Genomic DNA, 11,688 nt, shown 5'->3' with positions numbered 1-11,688 from the left:
ACTCATAAAACCCTCCCCGTTCTCTCCCCAAACATCCTGCCTTAACTGCCCAGCAGAGCCAAGCTGGCTTTCCAGTCCAGGCAGCAGGCGAGGCCAAATGCCAGAGGAATGCACAGGCAATGCCCAAGAGACAGGAGTAAGTTTTGTGCTTTTAGGAGAACAGCTAGCTGACGTTCTCCAAATGGATCACTGTCTTTTGCCCCACGGGCACCTGTTTAGAGCCAAATAGTTGGCTTTGGGTTGTCCACAATCTGGCAAAACCTTTGTCCAGATGTCCCAGGCAAAGGTGTGACAGCAGGATCCGGTGACTGCACCTTCTGTCTCCCCTGTACTGCTAAGTACGGGAAGAGTGGAGCATGGCTTGGGCGGGGCTAGATGGAGCCCCAACTTCTCCAGACCCCAAGGGGAGGAAGTTTTGGTTTTTGGTAGGCAGGGCCAGCCAGGACCGTGGGAGACAGGGGAGTGGAGAGAGAGCAGTGTAACCACAGCGGTCCGGGGCAGGCAGTGTTCCTTCTGAGAACACCTCTCAGCCCCTTCATCCTGCAAATGCCAGGATGAGTCCACAAAGGAGGGAGGAAAAGAAGAAAAGGCCTGTGCTAATGGGAAGTGCAGGAGGTGACGGGGTGCTCAGGGCGAGGGCGAGGCCTGCAGGAGTCGGTCCTTAGCGGCTTTCCTGTTCCGAGGCAGGGCGGGCAGGAGCCGGGCCCTCGGCCTCCTCAGCTCCGCTGCTGTCCTTAGCGGGGAAGACTGTGCGCGGCCTCGCACTTCGTTCAAGACCCTGATGGCCACCACGAGTGGCCAATAACTCAGGCACACGGCGCAGCTGACCTGCTCCCCACAGCCCGAGGTGCAGAGGTCGCCATCGGCCGTCGGCATCACTGAGTGGTCATGTCCTGAAGCCACTGAGGCCACCTTCACCACAGGCCTGTCCAGCTGCGCTTGCACACGCACCATGCTCCTCCTCTTGGGCTCCTCAGCCCAGTCACCCCAGCATTGTCCCGGAAGGAGGTCAGAGGAAGACGCGGCCATCCTCGGCGAGGGCTGCTGTGTGACTGTCTCCTGCTGACACCGGCACCACTTCTGCAGTTCCATTCCCAGGGCCCATCTCTGAGCCCTCCACTGAACGGCCTCTTCCCGGGGCACGCTCATCACTGCAGCCACAGGAGGACACTGGCCACTTTAGCTCAGACACACGGTATGCCTGCCGCCAGCTTCGGCCTGTACAACATCTTTGGAAGGGGCAAGGGCTGGATTCTTCCTCTCCATCACATTTCCACCCAGCCCCAGCCGGCCCACCTTACGCTGGCCCAATGTCAGCACCTAGCCCGGTTCTGTCTGTGGGACCTGTGCGAGACCTTCACCTTCTTGCTTTTTAGGGATGGCATCTTCAGGGGGTGATCTTCACCTAGCTATGCGCTTTGGGGGCATCTTCTTGTCCTCAGAGGAGGGAGGCAGCAAGGAAGTCCAGCGCTCAGTGACCAGGCTGCGAACTGCCCTGGAGCATGCCCACTGGCTATCGTTCAATCTTCCATTCAATGTCCACCCATACCTACATCTCTCTGTGCACCTACCAGCTTCCATATATCTGTCATGTAGTCGTTCACTTATCTTTTAGCAACCAATTTATATATTTAATTACCTACTTACCTTTCACGTGCTTGCTCTATCTCCTCTCTCTCTCTCTCTCTCTCTCTCTCTCTCTCTCTCTCTCTATATATATATATATATATATATATATATATATATTTTTTTTTTTTTTTTTTTTGAGAGAAAGAGAGAGAGAGAATGGACATCCAGATACATTTGTGACCTTGTGCATCTGGCTTTCCATGGGTACTGGGGAATCAAACCTGGCTCCTTAAGCTTCACAGGCAAGTGTCTCAACTGCTGGGCCATCTCTCCTGCCTCTCTTTCTTTCATCATCATCTATCATCTATCATCTCTCATATACCTATCTCTCATCTATCTACCTATCAATCAATCTTCTGTGTAGCCATCCATCTATCCACCTGTCTATAACTATTCGAGACAACTTCTTTGACAAGTACTAGGGATCGTTACTATTCAGTATAACACTGACCAGAACACTGTTCCTTGGGCTGTATGGGTGGAGGGTTTGCTGGAACAGAATTACATGCATTAACATATAATCACCAGGCTGGAAAGATGTTCCAATGGGTAGTGCACTAACATACCAAGCCTAATGATGCAGGTTCAATTCCCCAAAATCTAGGTAAAGCCAGGTACACAAAGTGTCACATGCATCTGGAATTCTTTTGCAGTGGCTGGAGGCTCTTACATGCCCATTCTCATTCTCTCTGTCTCTCTCCTTGCAACACATATTACAATATATCAATATATCAATATCTATCTATGTATTGGGTTTAAAAATATTTCTTTCGGGCTGGAGAGATGGCTTAGCAGTTAAGTGCTTGCCTGTGAAGCCTAAGGACCCCGGTTTGAGGCTCGGTTCCCCAGGTCCCACGTTAGCCAGATGCACAAGGGGGCGCACGCGTCTGGAGTTCATTTGCAGAGGCTGGAAGCCCTGGCACGCCCATTCTCTCTCTCTCCCTCTATCTGTCTTTCTCTCTGTGTCTGTCGCTCTCAAATAAATAAATAAAAAATTTAAAAAAATTTATTTCTATTTATTTATTAGAGATGGAGATAGGGAGAGAGAGAAAAAATGGGTGCTCCAAGGCCTCTAGCCACTGCAAATGAACTCCAAATGCATGCACCATAATATGTATCTGGCTTACGTGAGACCTGGAGAATTGAACCTGGGTCCTTAGGCTTTGCAGGCATGTGGCTTAACTGCTAAGCCATATCCCCAGTCCTCTTTTTAAAAATTAATTAATTAATTTTATTTTTTATTAACAACTTCCTTGATTGTAAACAATATCCCATGGCAATGCCCACCCTCCCCCCACTTTCCCCTTTTAAACTGTAATCTGCATCATATCCCCTCCCCAACTCAATCAGTCTCTTTTTAAATTAGATGTCATGATCTTTTACCTCCTACTATGATGGTCTTGTGTAGGTAGTGTCAGGCACTGTAAAATCATGGATATCCAGGCCATTTTGTGTCAGAAGGAGCACGTTGTAAGGAGTCCTACCCTTCCTTTGGCTCTTATATTCTTTCCACCACCTCTTCTGCAATGGACCCTGTGCCTTGGAAGGTGTGATAGAGATATTGCAGTGCTAAGCCTTGAGTCATCCCAAGGTCACTACCATTTGAAAAGAGAATGTTCTCCACCAAAAGTAAGAGGAGCATTAATATATGGGTATGAACATTAAGAGAAGTGCTTACTGGGCAGTTTGATGAGCATAGTATATACATTAACCAGACAGCAGCAGACATTACAACCTTAGGAATCATGGCTATCCCTGTTGTATATTTTCAGTATCAAGGATGTATTCCCTCCCAAGGAGCAGGCCTCCAGTCCAATTAGAAGACAGTTGGTTTCCACCATGACAGACGTGCCATTATTTCACCCATTGGATCATTTGTCCAGCCCTTTTTTTGAGGTATTGTTTTACTCCAGCCCAGGCTGACCTGGAATTCACTATATAGTCTCAGGGTGGCTTTGAATTCACGGTGATCCTCCTACCTCTGCCTCCTGAGTGCTGGGATTAAAGGTGTGTTCCACCATGCCCAGCTATTTTTATTTTTGTTTGTTTATTTTTCAAGTTAATCTCTTGCTCTAGCCCAGGTTGACCTGAAATTCATTATGTAGTCTCAGGGTGGCCTTGAACTTGCAATCATTCTCCTACCTCAGCATCCCAAGTGCTGGGATTAAACTTTCTTTAACAGGAGCTGACTGGCCCACATGTGTTATGAAGGAAGGAAATATGACACTTTCCAGGCATAGGGGTGCATGCCTTTAATCCCAGCCCTCAGGAGGCAGAGGTAGGGGGATCCCTGTGTGTTCAAGGCGAGCCTGAGACTACAGAGTGAGTTCCAGGTCAGCCTGGACCAGAGTGATACCCTATCTCAAAATACCACCCCACCCCCCCAAAAAAAGAAAAGAAAAGCCTGGTGTCATGGCACAGACCTTTAATCCCATCTTCAGGCACCAGATGAAGGAGGATCACTGAGGGTTCAAGACCAGTTGGAGACTACATAGTGAATTCCAGGTCAGTCTGGGCTAAAGCAAGACCCTACTTCAAAAACCAAAAAGGAAAGCAAGCAAGCAAATATGACAGTGTTATAATTTAAAATAAATAAGAGGTGGGGAAATGGTTCAGTGGTTAAGGCACTTGCCTGCAAAGCCTAAGGAATGCAGGTTTGATTTCCCAGGTCCCACATAAGCCAGATGCACAAGGAGGCACATGCATTTGGAGTTTGTTTGCAGTGGCTAGAGGTCCTGGTGGACGCATTCCCTTCCCCCGTCTCTCAATGTTTGCAAATAAAGAAATTTTAAAAACCCTTAAAATATAAAAGAAGAAAAAATGTTGTCTAAGCTATAGTCTGAGTTGCATTTGTAATTCATGATTCATATAGCCATCTGTTTTTCAACATTTAAAACATTTTCAAGGTAACTATTTTTTAGTGTATTTATTTCATAAATATGTCCTAAAAGAACCTAAGTGGTAAACTTGTACAATGATGGGAAAGAAATATGATCTTGCCTTAAAATATTTATTTATTTTAAATGTTTTATTTTTATTTATTATGAGAGAGAGAGAGAGAGAGAGAGAGAGGGAGGGAGAGAATGGGCACACCAGGATCTCCATCTGCTGCAAATGAACTCCAGATGCATGAGCCTCCTTATGCATCTGGCTTATGTGGGTCTAAGGAATCGAATCTGTGTCCTTTGACTTTTCTGGCAAATGCATTAACTGGTAAGCCATCTCTCCAGCCCAAAATATTTATTTATTTATATAAAAATATTTCATATATTTTCAAGCAGAAAAAAAGAAAAACAGAAGAGAGACTGAGAGAGAGAATAGATGTGCCAGGACCTCTAGGCACTGCAAACAAACTCCAGACACATGCACCACCTTGTGCATCTGCCTTACATGGGTAATGAGGAATTGAACCAAGGACCTTAGGCTTTGAAGGCAAGCTCCTTAACTGCCAAGCCATCTCTCCAGCCCTAAGATATCTTTAACATGCTTTCAAACAACTTCAGTTTTACTTCTGCTAATATTCTTTTGAGAAAAGAGTGAACCAATCAGAAATCATCAAGTCCCTGCTGGAGCTGAGCTGAAAACCTCCTTCATGTAGTCCAGCTGACAGAAAGTGGAGAAAAGCCACGCTGCATGCAGTTCAGTAGGAGAGAGAAATCACTAGTGAAGATTCCCAACAGTGCACACTGCAAGCTTTATATTTGTCCAGCCAGGCCAAATGAGCTAACAGGTGCAATAGTGGCACATCTGTTATGGGGGAAACCAACTGCCCACTAATTTCACTGAAGGCCTGCTCCATGGGAGGGAATACATTCCTGATACTGAAAATCTACAAAAGGGGTAGTCATGAGCACTAGAGTGTAATGTTTGCTTCTGCCTGGCTAAATGTATATGCTATGCTAACCAAACTGCCCAGTAAACATTTATTTTAATATTCATATCCATATATTAATGTTACTCTCACTTTTGGTTAGAAAAGCTTCACTTTTCAGATGGCAGTGACCTTGGAATAACTCAGAAGACACCATGGTGCTGAGAAGAAGTGACAGAAGAGTGCTCAGCATTGAAATATCTGTATCACACTCCCATGGCTCAGGGTCCATTGTGGAAGATGTAGCGGAAAGAATGTAAGATCCAAGGGAAGGATAGGACTCCTTACAACATACTCTTCCAGACACAAAATGGCCTGAATATCCATGACCTCACACTGCCTGACACTACCTACACAAGACCATCATAATAGGAGTAAAAGATCATGCCATCAAATAAAAGAGAGACTGATTGAGAGGGGGAGGGGATATGATGGAGAGTGGAGTTTCAAAGGGGAAAGTGGGGGGAGGGAGGGAATTACCATGCGATATTGTTCATAATCATGGAAGATGTCAATAAAATAAATTTTAAAAATGCCCAAGTTATTTTGGCTCCTTGTTTTAGGTCACCTGGAGAAACCTCACTTATGATAATTACCACTCTGGCAGTCCTTTCTCCCATCCTTCACTTTTGAAGATGTGAGTTGAGCTCAGAAATATGTCTGCAATTCTTTCTCAGTGAGCATGAACTCTATGAACTTAAACTGAGCATGCTCAGCTGTTTATACCATCAACTGGGATTGTGCCCATCTGCAGTGGTTTGTTTGATTCAGGTGGCCCCTATAAACAACTAAGTTAATGGGGGACACCTGAATCAAACTACCACACTGCCCTTGGTCAAAGCTGCTCTCACTCTTGGTTGCAGAATCTGTTTTATTATCTAGATGGCAGAGAATGCTGGGGAAATCCAAGATTCATCAACACAACAAGAAAACAGGCTGGAGAGATGGCTTAGCAGTTAAGGCGCTTGCTTGTGAAGCCAAAAGACTCAGGTTTGATTCCCAGTACCTAAGTCAGCCAGATGCACAAGGTGGCACATGTGTCTGGAGTTCGTTTTCAGTGGCTGGAGGACCTGGTGCATCCTCTCTCTCTAAAAGAAATAAAAAATTTTAAAAAAGATACCCAACTGCACACCATGAGGGTTCAATTCCTCATTACGCATGTAAGGCAAATGCACAAGGTGGTGCATGTGTCTGGAGTTTGTTTGCAGTGCCTAGAGGTCCTGGCACATCCATTCTCTCTCTGTTTTGTCTTTCTCTGCTTGCAAACAAATGAAGAATTTTTATATAAATAAATAAGTAAATATTTTGGGCTGGAGAGATGGCTTAGCAGTTAAGGCATTTGCCTGCAAAGTCAAAGGATGCAGGTTCAATTCCTCAAACCCACATAAGCAGATGCACAAAGGGGTGCATGCATCTGGAGTTCATTTGCTTTTTTATTTTTTATTTTTTTTTGTTTTGTCAAGGTAGGGTCTCTCTCTAGCTTAGGCTGACCTGGAATTCATTATGTAGTCTCAGGGTGGCCTCGAACTCATAATAATCCACCTACCTTCATTTCCCAAGTGCTGGGATTAAAGGCATATGCCACCATACCTGGCCCAAGTGTTTCTTTTTTTCCCTCAATTTTTATTAACATTCAATGATTATAAAAAATATCCCATGGTAATACCGTCCCTCCCCCCACTTTCCCCTTTGAAATTCCATTCTCCATCATATCCTCTCCCCATCTCAATCAGTCTCTCTTTTATTTTGATGTCATGACCTTTTCCTCCTCTTATGATGGTCTTATTTAGGTAGTGTCAGGCACTATGAGGTCATGGATATCCAGGCCATTTTATGTCTGGAGGGAGCATGTTGTAAGAAGTCCTACCCTTCCTTTGGCTCTTACATTCTTTCCGCCACCTTTTCTGCTTTAGACCCCAAGTATTTCTTTTTACATTTTTTCTTTTTTTATTTATTTGAGAGAGAGACCGAGAGAGAGAATGGGTGCACCAAGGGCCTCCAGCCACTACAAACAAATTCCAGTCACATAGGCCATCTTGTGCAAATGGCTTTATGTGGGTGTGAGAAATCAAACGTGGGTCCTTAGGCTTTGCAGGCAAGTGCCTTAACTGCTGAGCCATCTCTCCAGCCCAGTGTGATGACTCTGAAATGGTGGTATTTTGATTGGAAAAATATAATTCAAATCATCTGAATGGCCTTGTCTTTGAAAATAGTGAACCCCAAAACAATATCCTCAACCTTGGAAGGAAGGTTGATATTACTTCCACCTCCACAAAATCAAAAAGAAATAGGATTAGATTTCCTACCACACTCCCATATATCTCCATTATTAACATCATGTGGAGGGCTGGAGAACTGGCTTAGCAGGTAGGGTGCTTGTCAGCAAAGCCAAAAGACCCAGGCTCGATTCCCCAGTACCCATGAAAAGCCAGATGCACAAGGCGGCACATGCATCTGGAGTTTATTTGCAGCGGCTAGGGACCCTGGCAGGTCTATTTTCTCTCTCTAGCTCTCAAGTAAAGGAATACATAATTAAAAAAATTCAATATGCCAATGCATGAGCTGATTATCAGAATCAAACTCAAATATTGACTCCAACTATGGCTACTGTACCAGAAGAGGTTTCTTGGTGTGAACAAAATATATGTCCTCATATCAAGTACGCTGTTTCTTCCTGATAGAACAGGGAGCAGACATTAATCATTGTTTTGTATTTGGTGCTGAAGAAATGTGTCAGAAGATGGGAAAAGAAACCTAAAGCTCTTTGCTCTTGTACCTCACGTAAAATTTCATTATTATTATTATTAGTAGTAGTAGTATTCAAGGTAGGGTCTCACTCTAGCCCAGGCTGACCTGGAATTCACTATGTAGTCTCAGGGTGGCCTTGAACACACAGCAATCCTCCTACCTCTGCTGGGATGAGCGCTTGGATGAAAGGCATGTGCCACCAACCCAGCTTGAAGTAAAATTTCTATAAGCCCAGTGATGATATGGATGCCCCTTCAAAAGTTCAGGATAAGTTGCTGGCCAGGTTTGGTGGCATTTAACTTTGGTCCCAGCACTTAGCAGGCAGTGGTAAGGAGACTCACAGTGAGTTCAAGGCCACCCTGAGACTACAGAGTGAATTCTAGGTCAGCCTGGACTAGAGCGAGACCCTACCTCGAAGAACAAATACAAAACAAACAAAAAGAATGATGTAGGTACAACATTTTCTGGATGTGACACCTATGGAAGCAAAGACCAACACTGACATCTTTTTATGGCAACATTCTCTGGAGCATCTCCTCAGAAACTTCGTGGCAGGTTGACGACAGAAAACTTCCATCAATGAAAAGAAAGGCATTTTGTCTGCACTGGAAGAGACACTTACTGACCTTGCTTGAATGTAATACTCTCTTCAAAGCTCGGCGCTGGGGCTAGAGACATGGTTTAGCAATTAAGGCGCTTTCCTGGGGAGCCTAAGGACCCAGGCCCAATTCCCCAGGGTTCATTTGCAGAGGTTAGGGGCCCTGGCATACCTATTTTCTTTCTCATAAATAAATAAATGAAATATAAAATAAAAACCGGACTGGGATTTTTCCTGGGAACCCTTTTAAACAAGGTCAAAACAATGCTAGGCACTGTCCACATACACACTGTTTTATCCACTGCCGTAGAGTCCCAAAATCCATTGCAATAATCTGATTCCACTTGCAAAATGGTGCCCCGCTGGGCTCATGGCCCTGGGAGGTCAGTGCGCTGCTCACGGTCCACCGATGCTGACTCGGCAGGCTTCGCGCAGCGCAGCGCACAGACAGTTTAGTGACGTCACCAGGAAAGCTGGGCGGCCGTTTCCTAGATACGGGGGCTCTATGTGCTTTGAGTGGCATCAGCTATGCTGATGGGGTGTTCCTGCCTGTGACAAGTAGCTGGGGCATCAATGAGAGGGGGTCAGGTAGCTTTGTCAGGCAGTTAGGGTGATTGGGCCCCTGAAAGTAAAAAGGCAGGAAGGACTGCCCTTGCTAGAGCTCAAAGGATGATGTGACTTTTTTTTTTTTCTCCTTCAACCTCCTTTTATTCAGCTGTTGTTTTCTAAGATCAAAGACATTCTCAACATTAGTAAAGTGCAATTATCAAAATCAGGAGACTCAACATCAACATAACTATCCAATGTTACCAATTATTTCAATAACATTTTGAATAACACCCCCAGTTCAGGATTCTATCCAGGTCCATGAATTGTCTCTGGTTATTATGTTCCTTTCATCCTCTTTAATCTGGAATATTTCTTCCATTAGCCAACTTATCTTTCATGGTATTAATATTGGTGGGCTTGTTGGCCATGATGTGATTTCTTATCTCTTGCCTAGTTCCCTAGACCTGTTTTTCCATACCTGAGCCCTTCCATGGGAAGGAGAACTTTTTCTAGAATTTAAGGCTAATTCTGACATTGTGGTTGGTCTAGCTTAGACTGTAGAACTTGACGTCATGGCTGGCCTCTTTCTGAGCCATCCTGTAGCTCAGACAAACCAGCTGTCTCTCTGGCTCACCTGGCCGGGAAGGTGAGCCAGAGCAAGGTTATAAATAGATGCATGATAGAGGACAGGCCTCTCCTGCAGCTGCCTGACCATCACTCCCGAACCTCCAGGTTCTGGTGAGTTTCCCCTCACCAGAGGTCAGAGTTGGGCATGGTTAAGGGCCTTGGGCCACTGGAGGTTTAAGCAGGCCTGAGCTGTCAGGAATGACTAAAGGCCCCAGACCCCAGAGGTTTCAGCAGGCCTAGACCCCAATCATCTCCCCTTGAGACCAGTATCTCCCTCCCCCGGGAGGCTGTACCAGGCCTCGACCTCCCCTCAAGACAGGCAGGAGTAAGGTTGCTCCCCCCCTCCACTCCTGCCCGAGGCACCTGGACATCCTGATAAGAGTTAAGGTTTCACTTTCCCCAGAGCCTTGTGACCTTTTGCTGCTCGCCTGGAACATCCCTATCTGCTAATGAGGTATCAGCCAGCAGCCTTCTCAGAGCCAATCCCTCTATGAGCTGTACCCTATGACTTTCCCTGCCACTACTTAGGCCATGTGACCCTTTACCATTCACCGGGAAGTCCCTACATGCTAATTAGGCATCAGCAGGACCTTCGCACTAACCAATCCCTTATGACCTGTACCTTTTCCCGCTCTTTCACAAGTGCTTATAAACCCATTCCCCTGATAAATAAATGAGCTGTTCTCTGAAGCTGTCTCCTGGGTGTTTCCTCCTGTGGCACTCATGACCATTCAAGACCCCGCTCTGCAATTGCCTGGATATCCTTGGGAAACCGATGTGCAGTGGCCCCAGGGCGACCATGAACCACAGGTCAGAGATGAGGGAGGAATCCCCTGAGCCCTACTCCCACGGGGCTCTTTACCCCACCCGGTCCCCCACATGGCAGGAGTTCTTTGCACTTTTTTTCTTTCCTCTCTAACTCTGTTTATTTTAACCCAGAATTTTAATATTTTATTCTGGTTATAAGTATAACTTTAAATTCTGATACATTTTTGTGTTATAAATGTTTAAAGAACTTATTGAGACTCATCTGAACCAAAAGTTTTAAAAATGAAGAAGCAGATGACAAATATACATTCTACAAATAAGTGCCAATTTTGCATAGTAATGTAGTAACTCAACATTTTTCAAAGTTCAAAGAAATGGAAAGAAGTGGAAAGCTGGTATTGATTTATGGAGCCTGATTTAACAATATCCATAGATCAGAATCAAATAAATTTCAGAACTCAATATTAGAGGAAGAGAAAAACTTTAGTTAAAATCTTTACAATAAAATAATTATGGTTATCAATCTCTATACATATGTATACATTACATGGTATTTTTAAAAGAATGGAAAATGATACAGTTTTCAGGCAAATTCAATGCACAAAACCATTATCTTATGTAGTATATGTCAGTGCACTTTTCTTAAACAGCTATGTGAAAAAATGGCTCTGTTCTGTGTAAAACATGATGAGCAACAGTGAGAAAAATTCTGCAAAATTATTCAGTTTCCCAAGGAAATTCCTGAAAAGAAACAGTGAACAGAAAGAGGCTGTATACTCAAGCTTGGCTGTACGCAGAGGCTAGAATGACCAGCACTTATGTGACCCTCGTTTGGCTAAGTAGATCCTTGGGCAGCATTAGTCTGAAGTGAAGAGTTAACGGCCTAGCAACTGTGTGG

At 44.8% G+C, this 11,688-nt stretch overlaps 1 pseudogene; it reads right to left on the bottom strand.

The window, feature by feature from the left end:
• Positions 1–661: 661 nt before the first annotated feature.
• LOC123454653 lies at positions 662–1,428 on the bottom strand (annotated as a pseudogene).
• Between the last annotated feature and the right edge of the window lie 10,260 nt (positions 1,429–11,688).

This window comes from Jaculus jaculus, chromosome 14 (genome assembly GCF_020740685.1).
Source record: "Jaculus jaculus isolate mJacJac1 chromosome 14, mJacJac1.mat.Y.cur, whole genome shotgun sequence".
In the NCBI taxonomy this organism is placed as follows: Eukaryota; Metazoa; Chordata; class Mammalia; order Rodentia; family Dipodidae; genus Jaculus; species Jaculus jaculus.
The sequence above is the reverse complement of the archived record's forward strand: the minus strand, read 5'-3'. Positions and strand labels throughout refer to the sequence as shown.